At 37.4% G+C, this 16,478-nt stretch overlaps 1 pseudogene; it reads right to left on the bottom strand.

Moving 5' to 3' along the window:
• Window positions 1–2,560: 2,560 nt before the first annotated feature.
• On the bottom strand, window positions 2,561–2,644 carry LOC129772382 (U4 spliceosomal RNA; annotated as a pseudogene).
• Between the last annotated feature and the right edge of the window lie 13,834 nt (window positions 2,645–16,478).

The raw sequence follows: 16,478 nt of genomic DNA, 5'->3' as shown, positions 1-16,478 counted from the left end.
TCCCGAAGTCCCCTAACCCATCGACGCCACCGGCAAACAACAACTCAACAAAACGAAGGTAAAAACCGGTGAGGGGAAATTTTTGAAAACTCGCGAACTTCTAACGCTAATTAAACATTTCTGTCGGCCATTTAGTTGCCCGCTGCGAATACTTTATTTCTTTTTTTTTTTGTGTACCTTCCTTCGGTCGGTTTTGTGCTGTTGTGCGTTGACAAGCGGCTGGCGGCTATTCCATCCAACAATACTCCTCCCACGAAACGTCGACACAGTCAATTAAGTTCGGACTTATCATTAGTGGGTAGAGTTAATTAGAGTGACATAAATGGCGTAAATGCGAGGAATAAAATATGGTGGCCACTATCGCCGAGAACTTCTCCCGGGCATATTTTAGTATGGTTCGGATGTTTCTGCTATCGTGTACAAATGTGGAAAAATGTTGGAACGCCACTGTAAATGTTTACAAGAACATATTTTTGAGTGAAACAGAGTTGAAACGGGACATTATTCTGATGGAGAGTTCAACTATAAAACTGCCAGGAAAATTATGCAATAAGCCAGGAAAATTATGCAACGGATCTTCTTCAATTTGCATCGACACATATTCGAACCTGTGCTGATTGCTCTCCGTTAAAGAATTCTTCATTCCCCTTGAGGTTCACAACCACCCAGTAAACGGCACAAATTTGATGCACACCAACGGCAAACACTCAGATACTTCAGTTGACTGCGAATTCCAACAACTTCACTAATCATCAGCTTCGCCCACCTGGCAGTTCCGTCCAAATCCGCTCTGTATTTTCACTATCCGGCTAGGAGAGAGAGAAAAAAAAACTATGCGCACTCTAATGAAGTAAGTCATTAGCAACAGACATACCAGTTCGCATTTGTGCTAATGTTTTATGTTCAAACATGCATAAACATATGTTTCTTGCGGTATTTTTGATGCGTTGCGTGCTCTATGGTGCGAATTGAGTTCGCATATTATGGCTTTCTTGGTACTTGCAAGGTGTAAGTATAGCTGCTGCTGCTCGAATAACTACAGAGCATTCCGTTTGCCGTTCATACACACGTCCTTCTAATTGCCGCTGTCAGTTTTACATATGTTGGCGGAATAATAAGCACGATAAAGATGGGTTTCTTCCCAGAAATTTATTCATAAATACTACGAACTACTGGGATACCGTCATGGATCCATCTTGCGGTCCGGAATGTGAACCAAAATTAGTTATTCCACAGATGTGCCAACAGTAAAAACAACTGCGATGAGAAAGGCTACCGGTATTGAGTCTGTACAGAAAGAAAAAAGTACATTTGTCTGCGCGAACTTTAGCCGCGAGTCTCCGATGACCATTGTAAACCGATTAGAATATATATCTCAATTTGATGATCTTGGCCTCTGATGGGTTTGATGGAACATTGTCTGCTGTGACCACGCTGACCATGGACATGGTCACGTTTTAATGACCGCTAAACATATTTTTGTACGTGGCCACAACTTTAAACTCATTTTATTTTTACAGTCAATTCCTACTTTCGCGTATTCGTTTTCATACGATGCATGACGAATATTAACACGATTCAAGCGCTATGATATTATAAATAAACGGCTTGGTTTCATATTTCGTACTTATATCAAACGAAAACTGATTATAAATCCATACAGAGGATGGCCCAAAACATAAACTGGAAATCTATCATCATCTTGATATTGGCAGCTGATTTGAATGTTGACTTGTTTATACTTGAGCCTCAGTTTTTCGACATTGTTATGACATTTATATTTCGACATAATCTGTCCCCTGAACCACGAATGTTATGTTTCGGGTCTGTTGTTTTTTTACAAACTTTATTCATGTATGTTTAAAACGTCGTCACAATTCAGCTATTCACGAATTTTGGAGAATTTCACAAAACATCATGAGCAAATGAACTATACATTGAACTCAAATGTACTGAGATGTCTCAACACCACACAAATCACATTGAAACCAGATGTTTATTCAGAATGTTATTGTTACTAGCGAACCCGGTGGGCCTCGTCCCACCTGGAAGTGTTTTTTTAGTTATCTCCCGAGAAACTTCGTACATTCGCGATTGATAGCAGACGACGTCTCTCGAATTCTAATTAGTGAATGAATAAAAGACTTTGCGAATTCAATCGATTTCAACACCTTCCATTCATAACATGGCTTATTGCATAATGTTGTCCTATTTCCGGTTTCTATCTTGCCAACGAAATTAATTTGTAAAAAATTGTATTCTCCATTCGCTGGGGGGGAAAATGATCCGGTTCGATGGTGAACTTGCATTTAAATATGTACAGTTATTTGTAATCTCTATCTCAATTAGTAACTCAGTCCATGTACAGACTTATTTTAGATTAAATAACCTTCAAAGTCGGATTAAAACCACTTTCTTCAACAGTATTTGCATCGTCATTTGAAGGAAGCCATTGGGCATTCACCAAGAAATGTTTTAATTATGATAAGTGACAGAAAAACTATGGATGGGTTATACTTATGATATAACCGCAAGGTTGACGTGGGACTGCCGTTGGCTTAGTAATCAATTGTATTTCTTCAATTAGCAATAATCCCACCTCGGATGATCCTCATTGGGTACGATATCGCCGCTGCGCACTGCTGTCTTTTGTGTATTGATTAAATTATTGATTAAAATAGTGAATGAATGAGACTATTTACGAATTCAATTACAAACACATCTCAATTTAAGTCAATTCATGCATTATGGTAGTAGTTATCGCAGCAAATAGTTATCAACATGTTGCCTAATCATCAAACGGTATGCGTAGAAGTTCAGTGGGCTGGCAACATGAAGGGATATCTTCCAATGCAGTCTTGAATAAACGAGCCAAAGCGTTGCATTTGTACCCGCTTTTGTAAACCGTGGTAGCAAAACGAATTCTGGAGTGTAAAAATGTTTAGGGGTATAAAAGTATTGCCGACTTGAATGCATCTGCAATGCCGATTCTCCCAACTTCTTGGTTTCGGAATCTGTACTGGGAAAACACATTCCGGTTTGCAAATATGCAAGCGAGTACAAATGTACTCGTAGTTTGCATCTTTCCCCAGGCTTCATGGTTTTGATGTCTGTGTTAGGGAAACATTCCAATTTGCAAAAACGCAAACTAGTACGAAAGTTCGCACTGCTTGCATCTAAATTTCTATGCCGATTTCCACAGGCTCCATGGTTTTGAAGTCTGTGTTAGGGAAACATCCATCCATTCCAGCGATCATACCTCAATCGTTGAGCAATCGTAACTGAGTGGATTTCCGAGCGGCTCTCGCTTATATACCGACTGCTGTGATTTCTATAGCCTGTTTTGAAAGCAATTTTAGGACTATTGAAACAAGTTTTTAGATTAAAAAGTAACAAGCATATAACAAGTAGACATTTTATCTTTCGAATGAAGTGTTTATCAACCATTTCATTCAGTTGTTTAGGAGCTATTAAAGCTCAAAATCTCGTTCTCCAGCGTAACGCTTTCGTTTTCGAAACTTTGAACTTACACCCCAGTATAGAAATGAAAGACGTAGTCCTACGTCAAAACAAAGAGTTCCAACGTTCTGGTTGTAGATTCAAAGATAAATTTACTTAGCACCTGCACAACATAGTCCTGGTGTCTCGCAACGAAACTTTGGCGTATTGCAATATTGGAATATAGCATTCTTGAACCCAAACAACACAATTCGCTGTAGTCAATTGTGCAGTCATATATATTGGACGAATTTCATGCCAACTTGGCATCATTTCAGATAGCGCAGATAGTGCAACGATGTGGGTGTAAATACATTAGTCATTGAGGTAACTTGAAATATTCAAGAAAGAATTAGACTACTTTTTGAAAATGGACAAAGTTTTTTTCCTTAATTTTTCACCAAAATTTTTTACTCAAAAACTATAATATCTACAAATCTTTGATCAAAAATTTGGAAATTGTTTAAGAGCCCCCGCAGACTGCAGACTATTTTTCAGCAGATAGTTTGATCGGCCGACTTGATCAGTATGGAGAGATATGGATTGCACTAACAGACCAACTTGATCAAACTGTCTGCCGATAAAAAGTATGCAGCCTGCGGGGGCTCTAAATTTTCTTGCAAAAATATTTAAAAAAAATCAAATTACACTGAAAAAAAATATTTGAAAAATTGAAATTCATCAATTACTGACGTGAGATGGTCATTCTACTAGTCAAGTCTTTTCAAACTTAAAGGATTTTTTTTCTTATAGACTTATAAAGGGTGTGTCACATCAAATTGCATCACGGAAAAAACGCTGTAGAAATTAGCCCAGTAGACCGATCCTTTTGAAAATTTTAGACAGTAAAATAAAAACTATTAAACAACTTTTGGCATTTTCTTTTTATTCATACTTCGAGCCCAAGCCCGTATGCTCGCACCTTCCTCTTTACCCCGTCCATAACGTTCTGTACAACGTCAGGTTGTAGTTTTTTTTTAACAGAAATCCATTTTCTCTTGAAGTCCGCCTCCGATTTGACAACTTTTGGGTTCTTCCGGAGGGCCTGCTTCATAATCGCCCAATATTTCTCTATTGGGCGAAGCTCCGGCGCGTTGGGCGGGTTCATTTCCTTTGGCACGAAGGTGACCCCGTTGGCATCGTAGCACTCCAACACGTCCTTTGAATAGTGGCACGAAGCGAGATCCGGCCAGAAGATGGTCGGGCCCTCGTGCTGCTTCAATAGTGGTAGTAAGCGCTTCTGTAGGCACTCCTTAAGGTAAACCTGACCGTTTACCGTGCCGGTTATCACGAAGGGGGCGCTCCGCTTTCCGCAAGAGCAGATCGCTTGCCACACCATGTACTTTTTGGCAAACTTGGATAGTTTCTGCTTGCGAATCTCCTCCGGAACGCTGAATTTGTCCTCTGCGGAGAAGAACAACAGGCCCGGCAGCTGATGAAAGTCCGCTTTAACGTAGGTTTCGTCGTCCATTACCAGGCAATGCGGCTTCGTCAGCATTTCGGTGTACAGCTTCCGGGCTCGCGTCTTCCCCACCATGTTTTGCCTTTCGTCGCGGTTAGGAGCCTTCTGAACCTTGTATGTACGCAGGCCCTCCCGCTGCTTGGTCCGCTGGACGAATGAACTTTACAAATTCAGCTTATTGGCGACATCCCGGACCGAACTTCTCGGATCTCGTCTAAACTGCTTAACTACGCGCTTGTGATCTTTTTCACTGACGGAGCATCCATTTTTGCCGTTCTTCACCTTCCGGTCGATGGTTAGGTTCTCGAAGTATCGTTTTAGTACTCTGCTGACCGTGGATTGGACGATTCCCAGCATCTTACCGATGTCCGATGTGACAACTCCGGATTCTCGAAATGAGTGCGCAGGATTAATTCACGACGCTCTTTTTCGTTCGACGACATTTTTCCAAATTTACGAAAAATTGACAGTGAAGCATGGCCAACGTGAACTATACACTCTTATCTGATTATAAGCGAAAGTTGAAGATATAATTCCTAAAAACTAAATTTCTACAGCTTTTTTCCGTGATGCAATTTGATGTGACATACCCTTTAGTCGTAAGTGTCACCCCTCTGAGTGTGACACCCGGGACGGGCCGCTTATTTCGCGCCCTTACTCTACGCCGCTGCATAATCAAATAAGCATCCCAGGACTTGAGAGTTTGAGCTACAGAAATAATGTTTGCAGCATCAGATGCATAATTGTCACTGCTCATAACATACATTTTAGTCAAAATAGATTGGACAACTATTGCTTCCTATGTCTAACTATATAATTTGCATATACATTTTATGTAGTATCAGTAGGATAAGGTGGTACTGTTCTCATAGTAACACTTTAAAGTTAGAACAACGCCCGACTAACTTCCTGTAATCGATTACGATTATCATAATCAAGCATTAGGCACAAACTAACACATCACACGATGGTAACATGCATTGCTACCAACCAAATCAGGTAAACATATCGGAACTCGGGTCGAACATTGTGTGGATGTTATGCCCGTGCCTTGAAAGCAATTTTAAACACATGTTGCTCATAGCTGCGTACATCACTCAGTTAAGTTCCTCGGAATGGAATATAAATTGGATGCTTTGAAATGGAAAACCGACGGTACTCTTGGGCTATGCGCACCGGGCATGAGGCTGTCTCTCATGCGCTATATTTTCTCCACCGCCGACCAATCTCTTCACCTTCTTGCGCCGATGGCTCGAACGCGAAGGAGCCGCATTCAACAGAGAGGAACAATTTCACGCATGCAAATTTTAATATTGATGCAATTAGTCGAACATTAAACTGTAACAGAAGCTTTGTGTGTCTGAGCGTAGGTAGATGCAACTCCGAGCGAGTCATACGTGCGTATATGACTGACCATAATAGTCTGCAAGAAAACAAGGTTGGGTAATCATGTTAAACGCTGTGCGAATCGCGAGAGGCTACATGAAGTTTCTTCGACATAACTCATATCGTTGCATCGTTCCACAGGGATGTGACACGAATCTCTATGCTACATAATTATTAGCGCTGAACTCGATCTGCGTTGTTGGCATGCGATGGATCATAAATTTTAAGTTTGAAATTAATCCAACAATACCCTTTCTTGCTTGTTTTGGTTTCTCACAACTACGAGAGTCGTTGTACAGCGTAGGATTAAGAAATCCTGGTTAGTCAAACATATCAATTCTCCAGGCTTCAAATCTGGCGATTCACTCTTAACTCTGCTGTACTCACGTGCAAAATCATAACACGTATACTCGCGCACGGTGTCACAGACCGAAAATTGAACTTCTCTGTAATGTTGCCATTGTGTGTTTTTCAGGCTTTATTGGCATTTATTTGAAGAAGAGGGTATGATTGAATGAACATATGTTTTCTTCGTCTTTATTATGTTTTAATAGTCATCTAATTCAGCCTCCTCAAAATAGAGTATTTTTTGATACTCCAACACAAATAACGAAATTCCAAATTTTCACTGTTATTAATTAAAAGTAAACAACTGAATATAATTCATGGAAGTATAAAGGGCTATAAAATAACATAAAAACGTATTAAGCGATTGTGGTTTCATTGGAGTAAGAATCAGAACATAGCATAACTGCATGCTCAAAACAAACATATTGACGTGGGACTACGTCATTCATTTCTGTACCGGGGTGTAAGTTCAAAGTTTCGAAAGCGAGAGAGTGACGCTGGACTGCAATGTTTTGATCGTTAATACCTCTTTACCGGCTGAATGGACTGGTACAGTAATCACATCATCCGAAAGATAAAATGTCAACGAGTTATATGATTGTCACTTATTGGTCCAAAAAATCGTTTCAATAGCTTATAAATTGCTTTGAAAGCAAGCTTTTGAAGTCATAACACTCTAGCTCATCGATGATGATTGGTGATCGCAATGTGTTCCCGAACACGGACACAAAATCTAGGCACCTGGAGAAACCGTCATAGCGAATACATGCAAGCTGTGATTTCTTTTTCTCGCTTGCATTAGTGTTTGGGACACATACAAGGCGTGAGTACTTTTACTCGCATCAGTTTCTGTTCTGCATTCGCATGGAACAGTCATGAAAAATTGCCACATCACGATAAAAACGAAATGCGTTTCATGCAAGGTTATATAGACTTTATTTCGTTTTTACCATAAAATGGCTGGAAAAATCTCGTGTCACGAAAAAAAAACTATGGATGGGTTATACCTATGATATAACCGCAAGGTTGACGTAGGACTGCCGTTGACTTAGTAATCAATTGTAATTCTTCAATTAGCAATAATCCCACCTCGGAAGTTCCTCATTGGGTACGATATCGCTGCTGCGTAACCAAACCAGAGAATAGGTCATGATTTGATGAAATAATGTTAACGTGAATGAGTTTTTTTTTGCTACGACCGAAATTTGATGATATGTACAGTAATCGAATCAGATTTGTTTGTTATGCCGTATATTACGATTCCACAATCTGTAAACGAAGTAAACTAATGTAAATTGGAAGCATTCCTATTTTCCCATATTTTTATTTTGTCCATTTGTGTGCTTACCTACCCGTTCGTCAATAACGAGCAATACCATACATCGATGGCCAATGCCAATTTCCTCAGGCTCCATGATTTTGAAGTCTGTGTTAAGGAAACATTCCAATTTGCAGAAACGCAAGCGAGTACAAAAGTACCCGCTGCTTGCATCCAATTTGCTACGCCAGTTTCTCCTGGCTCCATGGTTTTGAAGTCTATGTTAGGGAAACATTCCGATTTCCAGAAAGTGCAAAAGTACAAAAGTACCCGCTGCTCGCATCTATTTCGCAATACCAAGGTTCCATGGTTTTGAAGTCTGTGTTAGGGTAACATTCCGATTTCCAGAAACGCAAGCGAATACAAAAGTACTCGCTGCTTGCATCTAATTTGCTGTGTCAATTTCCCCAGGCTCCATGGTTGTGGAGTCTGTGTTAGGGAAACATTCCGATTCCCAGAAACACAAGCGAGCACCAAAGTACTCGCAGCTTGCATCTATTTTGCAATGCCGATTTCCTTAGGCTTCATTTTTTAGAAGTCTGTGTTAGGGAAACATCCATCCATTCCAGCGATCGTACCTCAAACGTTGCGCAATCATAACCGAGTGGATTTCCGAGCGGCACTCGCTTATATACCGATTGGAGTGATTTCAGTAGCCCATTTTGAAAGCAATTCTAGGGCTATTGAAACAAGTTTTTGGATGAAAAAGTAACAAGCATATAACGCGTAGACATTTTATCTTTCAAATGTAGTGTTTATCATACCATTTCGTTCAGTTGTTTATGAGCTATTAACGCTCAAAATCTCGTTCTCCGGCGTAACGTTTTCGTTTCCGAAACTTTGAACTTACACCCCAGTATAGAAATGAAAGACGTAGTCCTACGTCAAAAATCAATCACGTATTAAACATCTTCAGTTGCTTTTACAAAGCCACTCAAATTTCATCGGTTCGTTCCGGGACCACCAACAAGTTCGAAAGTGTTGAATTTTATGTTAATAACAACTCCATACCTATACTCATCCACCCACACGCCAAAAAGAAAAAGTGGTATAACCGCAAGGGTGACGTATGACTATCGTTGATTTAGTGATCATTTGCTTTTAGTTGTATCTGAATCAAATCTGAATGAATGAATAAATGAATATTTGGGGGGATGAATATTTGGAGCAACCAAATGAAAATAATTCCGCGCGTGTATGTGTTTTTGTGTGGCGGCTGCTCCGATGTTTTAAGCGGAACCGTTTTTCGATGCTGAAACTCTCTTGGTCGCCTTTTCAGTGGCATCATTCTGCTCCTGATGGATTCCCTTCTGCTCTAACATGCACAAACAGGCTCTTGGTGACACCGTTCAACAGCGCTTCTATGATGAACGAAGTTAGCTTCACCACAACAGCGACAACATGCTCCAATCGCTGTTCAATTTTAACTGAGTGGATTTCCGAGCGGTACTCGCTTATATGCCGATTGGTGATTTCAATAGCCTGTTTTGAAAGCAATTTTCCAAAATACATATTTTTTTATTTTTTTTATTTTTAATTATTAATACAAACTTTTAACATATTATTCGTGTTACACAAACAAACACGAACAGTAGAATTGAAATCCCAACAACAAATACACCTTGTTGATTCAACCGGACGTTATGGGTACAAATATAATTAACTTGTTTACGTTATGCCTAGATTATACCTGAAGTCAGGTATCTCTAAGCTACCTCTGTATAGGTATATAAAGTCAGGTATCTTTAAGCTACCTCTGTACAGGTATATGAAGTCAGGTACCTTTGAGGTACCTCTATAATGTATATAAAGTTACACATATTAAAACATCGTTCATCAGTCGAACAATCTTCCTTATAGAGTGAATAACAGTATACCACAATGGACTACAATTTTTTTTTTCGTGTTGTAGACCGTTTCCGAAAAACGGTAAGAAATGTTCATATGAAAAACGTTTCTTAACCGTGTCAATGATTGAGAAACTTAAGTCAATGGGATGCAATACCCTTTCAGATACATCTTTAAAAATTTGCGGATCATGCCGTTTATCTGTATACTCTTCCAAACCAAAGCAGTGTAATACTGAGGAGCAGATCAGTACAGCAGTAGGAAATACTTTAGAAGAAGTACCATCAATAGTTTCAGTCGTTCCAGCATCTTCGCATGATTACCAAAACAGCAATATACCAGAGTATTCCCGAGCGTACAACATTGAGCTATTCAACAAGGGAATCGCCGGTATTAACGTTTCACCAATAATGACGAAAAGACTTGGACAGGCTAATTATCCCGAACAAAAATTAAAAGAAATTTCTTAAGGTATTAAAAGAAATCTATTTTCCTTTTCACATGAAGAAGACGAAGAGTCGAACTTTAAACAAAAGGCAAAAGAGTTTGATGAGATTATCAATCAGCTCAAAGAGAAATTTGACCACACAGAGACAGCAAGATCAGAAAAAGTTAGAATTTGCCAGTTTTGCCTAAGTATTGGTCCGTGCAAAAAATGGAAGAAGAATTTGGCGTTAATAAATATATGGCAATGCAAGCCAAAAAACTGGCAAATGAAAAAGGTGTATTGTCGACACCACATAGCAAATATGGACCAAGTTTAAGTGAAGATGTTAAAAATCATGTTTCGGAATTTTATAAAGACGACGATATCAGCCGATCGTTAGTCAGTGGAGGCGATCTGGCGTAGTGGTAACATCCATGCCTCTCACGCTAAAGGTCACGAGTTCAATACTCACTCCCGACATTCTTCCAAAAATGGAAGTAAAAGTGACGAACCAGCCAAATGAGTTGAAAGTCACTATAATACAGATAAAAAAAAAAAAAAAAAAAAAAGCCGATCGTTACCTGGAGAAAGAGACTATGTTTCTGTAGCCAAAGATGGGAAGCGTCAACACATCCAAAAAAGGTTATTAATAACATCATTACGGGAAACTTTCAACAGATTTAAGGAACTTAATCCAAATTGCAAAATTGGATTTAGCTCTTTTGCATCAATGCGTCCGAAGCATTGCAAATTGCTGAGTAGTTCAGGAAATCATAACGTTTGTGTTTGTACATTCCATGAAAATGTAAATCTTATGCTTCATAGTCTCAAAAAATATTCCTTTAACATTGAATGCAAACAATATATGCAAAAAATACTATGTAACATATCAAATAGATGGGGGTCTCCGTAGCCACATTGGTTGCGCGTTCGCTTAGTAAGCGATCGATCGTGAGTTCAAAACTCAGGACCCTCATTGACCATCTTTGTGTTGTTACAGAATAGCTACGTCCACGCAACAATCATCAGCGATGGAGATCGATCCACGGTCGAAATCAGATCGATTTATCCATACAACTGCTCTGCTCTGCAAGACACATCGGGCTGCTGTTCTATAAATAACTCAACAATGATCAATCAACTGTCTCCGCTGTCCGGAGGGTCCAACTGGATAATGGAAGAACAGACAGAATACTCTTACGCCTAAATGGCTACTGTGTGAATGTACCATATGTAATGGTATAGAAGGAATACTGGCGAATGGCAACTGTGTAATGTGCTAATTATAGATATATGATAACCATATGACATGTACACGATTAAAATTCAGCTCTGTTACATCTTAAATGCTAATGAACCTTAAATAAAAATAAATGGGATAAAAAAAAATCAAATAGATCAAAATAATGTTACCTTGGAAACTGGAGCTTCAGGAACGCAATTTAATTGAAATAACTTATGCACAATGGATTTTTACCGATCGATGCGACATAGAAACTCTTGTAAAACCGGTGGAAGAATTTGTATCGTATTTTTGCGAAAAAATAGAAAAATTACTTACTCATGATTACATTAAAACACAACAGTCCACATTTCTTAACAATATAAAAGCTAATTTGTTGTGATTTGCGATTTTTCCGAAAATTATTCATTTGTGCTTCAAGATGAAGTTCAAAGTCATCACTGGAACAACGATCAAGCAACAATCCATCCATTCGTTGTTTATTATAGAGATGAAAAAGGTTCTCTGGCAAATTTAAGCTTTGTAGTTATATCTGAAGTTTTAAGTCATGACACAATAGCTGTGCAAGTATTTATTTCTAAATTATACAGTAACATTTTTGAAACAACAAATGCAGGTAAAAAGAAAAAAATTCATGTCGGATGGTGCTGCATTCCAGTATAAAAAAAAGGGAAAATTTTGCGAGTTTATGTCAGTTTAAATCGAAATACGACATTGACGCTGAATGGCATTTTTTTGCAACATCACACGGCAAAAGACCTTGTGATGCAATTGGTGATACATTAAAATGGATGGCAACAAGAACTAGTTTGGCTAGGCAGCTTGAACATCCGATTACGAGTGCAAAAACGTTATTCGACTGGGCTAGCAAGCGAAAAGAAGACTATTTTACAAAATTGTCATTTTCATATATGTCACAAGAAGAATATAATCAGGGTGTGGAAGAGTTGAGTACCATGCACGATAACACCAAACAAATTCCAGGTACCCAAAAGTATCATTCTTTTGAACCTGTATCCGAGAATGAAGTAGCAGCAAAGTTGTACTCTAACGACAATGCAGCAATTTATCATAATGTGTATAGAAATATAAGAAAATAATGAAAAAATTAGATTATATACAACGAAATTGTTAGTTGACAAAAATAAATGTTGATAAAAAATAAATGCTAAAAATTCCAGTATTATTATTAGTATCTCTTAAACTCCGATAAATATAGGAATAATTTGACCAAATTGTAGAGAATTATATTTTTTCCTTTGTTCTGTTCTGTTTTGTTCTGTTGGCGCAACATGTATAACATGTTGAAAGTTTGTATTAAGATAAAAAAAAACATATCGCTTGGTTTTATATTGTATTAACCCACATGTGTTCAAATGATTTTCAACGTAATTCCTAAACATATATTTTTACCATGATGATGTATTTGGAAAAGTTGTTGGAAATTATAAGCAAATTCATAAAATTTCATTAACATGGCGGTATAACACGACAAACATATTAAAAGGGAATATTTACTATAAAAAAGACATTAAATTAGAAATATGTTTCAAAATTTCTCGAGAATGGCTGCATTTAGAATGAGATTTATAATGAGCTTTTTTGTTTTAAATCACAGCAGGAATAATAATTTGTGGCTAAAAATGATTGTTAACATACAAAAATTCAAAGTTTCGAAAATTCATAAAAAATCGATGTTCCACAAAGATCGTCAAAAATTGTTTTACCATCTTGGACCGATTTTTTTAATTTCTACATGACTTCTATTTTTTATGAAAAATTAAAAAAAATAAGAAATATGTATTTTGGATTTCACATTATTTTTTTTTGTAAATAATAGATGTATAGTAAATAAAAAATAAATTGAGATATAAATTATCAAAGATTTCTCCTACTAAAATCGATACGCCCTTTACAAAAGTTACGCTTGAGTCAAAAAAATCCCAATTTCTGTGGAAAACTCATATTTCCTTCAACCCAAACGGAATACAAACTTTCATTCGAATCAAAAATACTCATGTTTTGTCATTTGTCGATTTCATTTGGAATTGCCCTATAACGCGTAGACATTTTATCTTTCGAATGAAGTGTTTATCATACAATTTCGTTCAGTTGTTCAGGAGCTATTAACGCTCAAAATCTCGGTCTTCGGCGTAACGCTTTCGTTTTCGAAACTTTGATTGCATATTTCTAATATTCTTTGTCTCTGTTTTCTTGGTAAACTAAGAATTAATGCCTTTTTTTAGATGGGGCATAAAAAGATAATATAAAAGGATTTCTAGGAAATTCCTTTTCTTTTTCTTGTTTTTTGTCGATAGTGTCCATTATAAAAAAATATCCTCGAAACTGTAACTGTTAAAAATTACAATAAGCTACCGATTAGTTTATGGTTTACTGCTTAACTATTCTTCCACAAGTGAAATTCTTTCACAAGTGTGTATATGTATGGCCATTATATTTAGCGTATAACTATACGAAAGTCAAAAATGTATATTTTGCTTTTGAACGAATGAATCTAACGACGAATATATCGACGAAAAGTTAATATATGGATCCGTTCAATCCAGTTACAAAAGGGACTGAAATCTAATGAGAATAGTCCGGTAATGATCTTATGCATTATATTTAATAAATATTCCACGCCACTAACATAAATTTATACATTTCATTCAACAATATTCTAGAATATGAAAAAAAGGGGATAAAAAATCAATTTTACTTTTTTTCTCCAAAAAAGCGTTTTTTGAAAAAATCGAAACTTTTGAACAACTGAACCGATTTAGATGATCGACATATCAAACAGAACCCAATGATCTAGTCTTCTTTGAAAAAATATTACATTTGTCATTTCGGTTGACTTTGAAAAATCATAGCTCTAAAACGACGAAAGTTTTCGGATATGTTATGAAAAAACCTCAGTTGTCAAGAAAAAAATATAAAATATAGCGCCCGTCTAGCCCAAAGCCATGAAAACATCAAAAATCAAATACGATCAAAAATGACAAACAAAAACCATTTTTTTTTTTGCAAGTCTAATACTTTTCTAAAAATACGATCTAATTGTCTTTAATTTGGTATGTCGATCATCCGAATCGGCTCGGTAGTTCAAAAGTTATAAATTTTCAAAAAAAAAAAATTAAAAAAACGAAAAAATGAATTTTTCGGGCTACTCTAAAACGCAAATGGGCACCCTAATGAAAATGTGAAAAAACGGGTCTAATATTTGGCGATAAGAAACAAATCTACCGCTATCCACGAAAATATGAGAACCACCATATCGGTTTGACATGGAATGGCTGCATATAAGAAACGTCCGTAAACCTAGTGTTAGATAATACAAGTTCTTATTTGAAATTTTCTAGATGCCGCATAAGTAGTTTGAACTACCCTGTTATAAGAACGACTAATGTTTTAGTAGAAAATATTATTGCTGTACATTTTAGAAATTCAACAAGACGATGAGCGTGCGCAATATGAAAAGGAAAACAGGACAAAAAGTACAAAATGAAAAATTCGGCAAGTAAAAAAACGTGAACAGGTTCGTGCAAGATAATGTGTTTAAGCGTACAGATCTTCCAGGCACGTTTTAAATTTCTCTGTTTTTTAAACATATACACTATTTACCATGAGAAAAAACATTATCATATGTTAATCACTTGGACGTATTACACAATGATTTTACTAAGATCTTTTAGGATATTCAATATTTTCAAATTCCTCAGTGGATGATGAATCCGTAATATATTGCGACCTTGGAATGACCCAAGGTGATAATGCAAGAAAGGTGATTATCATCAGCTCAGATGAGGAGCTCAAGCAAGAGTACAACCAAGGTTATCATAAGTTCTAGTTACAACGCAATATTGAAACACAGTATCTTGCGTTGTGGGACATTCCTGAAAAATATCTTCCCATTTTTCCATCATGATACCTTGTCGAAAAAGGCTTCAGTGTGGTTACAAACAACCCGAAACCTAAGGAACCATTTGAAAATCAATGAAAGCGGAGATTTAAGGCTTTAAATAACCAAAATTGAACCGTATTTTGATATTTTGATAGTTGCGGATAGATTGGTTTACGATTTGATTTTTATTTTTTGTAGTTTGTTAGTAACATGTATTAATGATTATAAATTACACTTGATATTCACTAAATTTCATGTCTATTTATTTTGTTGAATATGATGAGAAAATAATGCCAAGTTTACTCATTGAACTAACTGCAATGTTTCTAAATTGATAATTATTTAAAGGGTGTGTCACATCAAATTGCATCACGGAAAAAACGCTGTAGAAATTTAATTTTTAGGAATTATATCTTCAGCTTTCGCTTATAATCAGATAAGAGTGTATAGATCACGTTGGCCATGCTTCACTGTCAATTTTTCGTAAATTTGAAAAAATGTCGTCGAACGAAAAAGAGCGTCGTGAATTAATCCTGCGCACTCATTTCGAGAATCGTCCAATCCACGGTCAGCAGAGTACTAAAACGATACTTCGAGAACCTAACCATCGACCGGAAGGTGAACATGCAAAAAATGGATACTCCGTCAGTGAAAAAGATCACAAGCGCGTAGTTAAGCAGTTTAGACGTGATCCGAGAAGTTCGGTCCGGGATGTCGCCAATAAGCTGAATTTGTCAAGTTCATTCGTCCAGCGGACCAAGCAGCGGGAGGGCCTGCGTACATACAAGGTTCAGAAGGCTCCTAACCGCGACGAAAGGCAAAACATGGTGGGGAAGACGCGAGCCCAGAAGCTGTACACCGAAATGCTGACGAAGCTGCATTGCCTGGTAATGGACGACGAAACCTACGTCAAAGCGGACTTTCGTCAGCTGCCGGGCCTGTTGTTCTTCTCCGCAGAGGACAAATTCAGCGTTCCGGAGGAGATTCGCAAGCAGAAACTATCCAAGTTTGCCAAAAAGTACATGGTGTGGCAAGCGATCTGTT

Source organism: Toxorhynchites rutilus, chromosome 2 (assembly GCF_029784135.1).
Source record: "Toxorhynchites rutilus septentrionalis strain SRP chromosome 2, ASM2978413v1, whole genome shotgun sequence".
In the NCBI taxonomy this organism is placed as follows: domain Eukaryota; kingdom Metazoa; phylum Arthropoda; class Insecta; order Diptera; family Culicidae; genus Toxorhynchites; species Toxorhynchites rutilus.
Note: the sequence above shows the minus strand (reverse complement) of the source record. Positions and strands in the feature narration are given on the sequence as shown.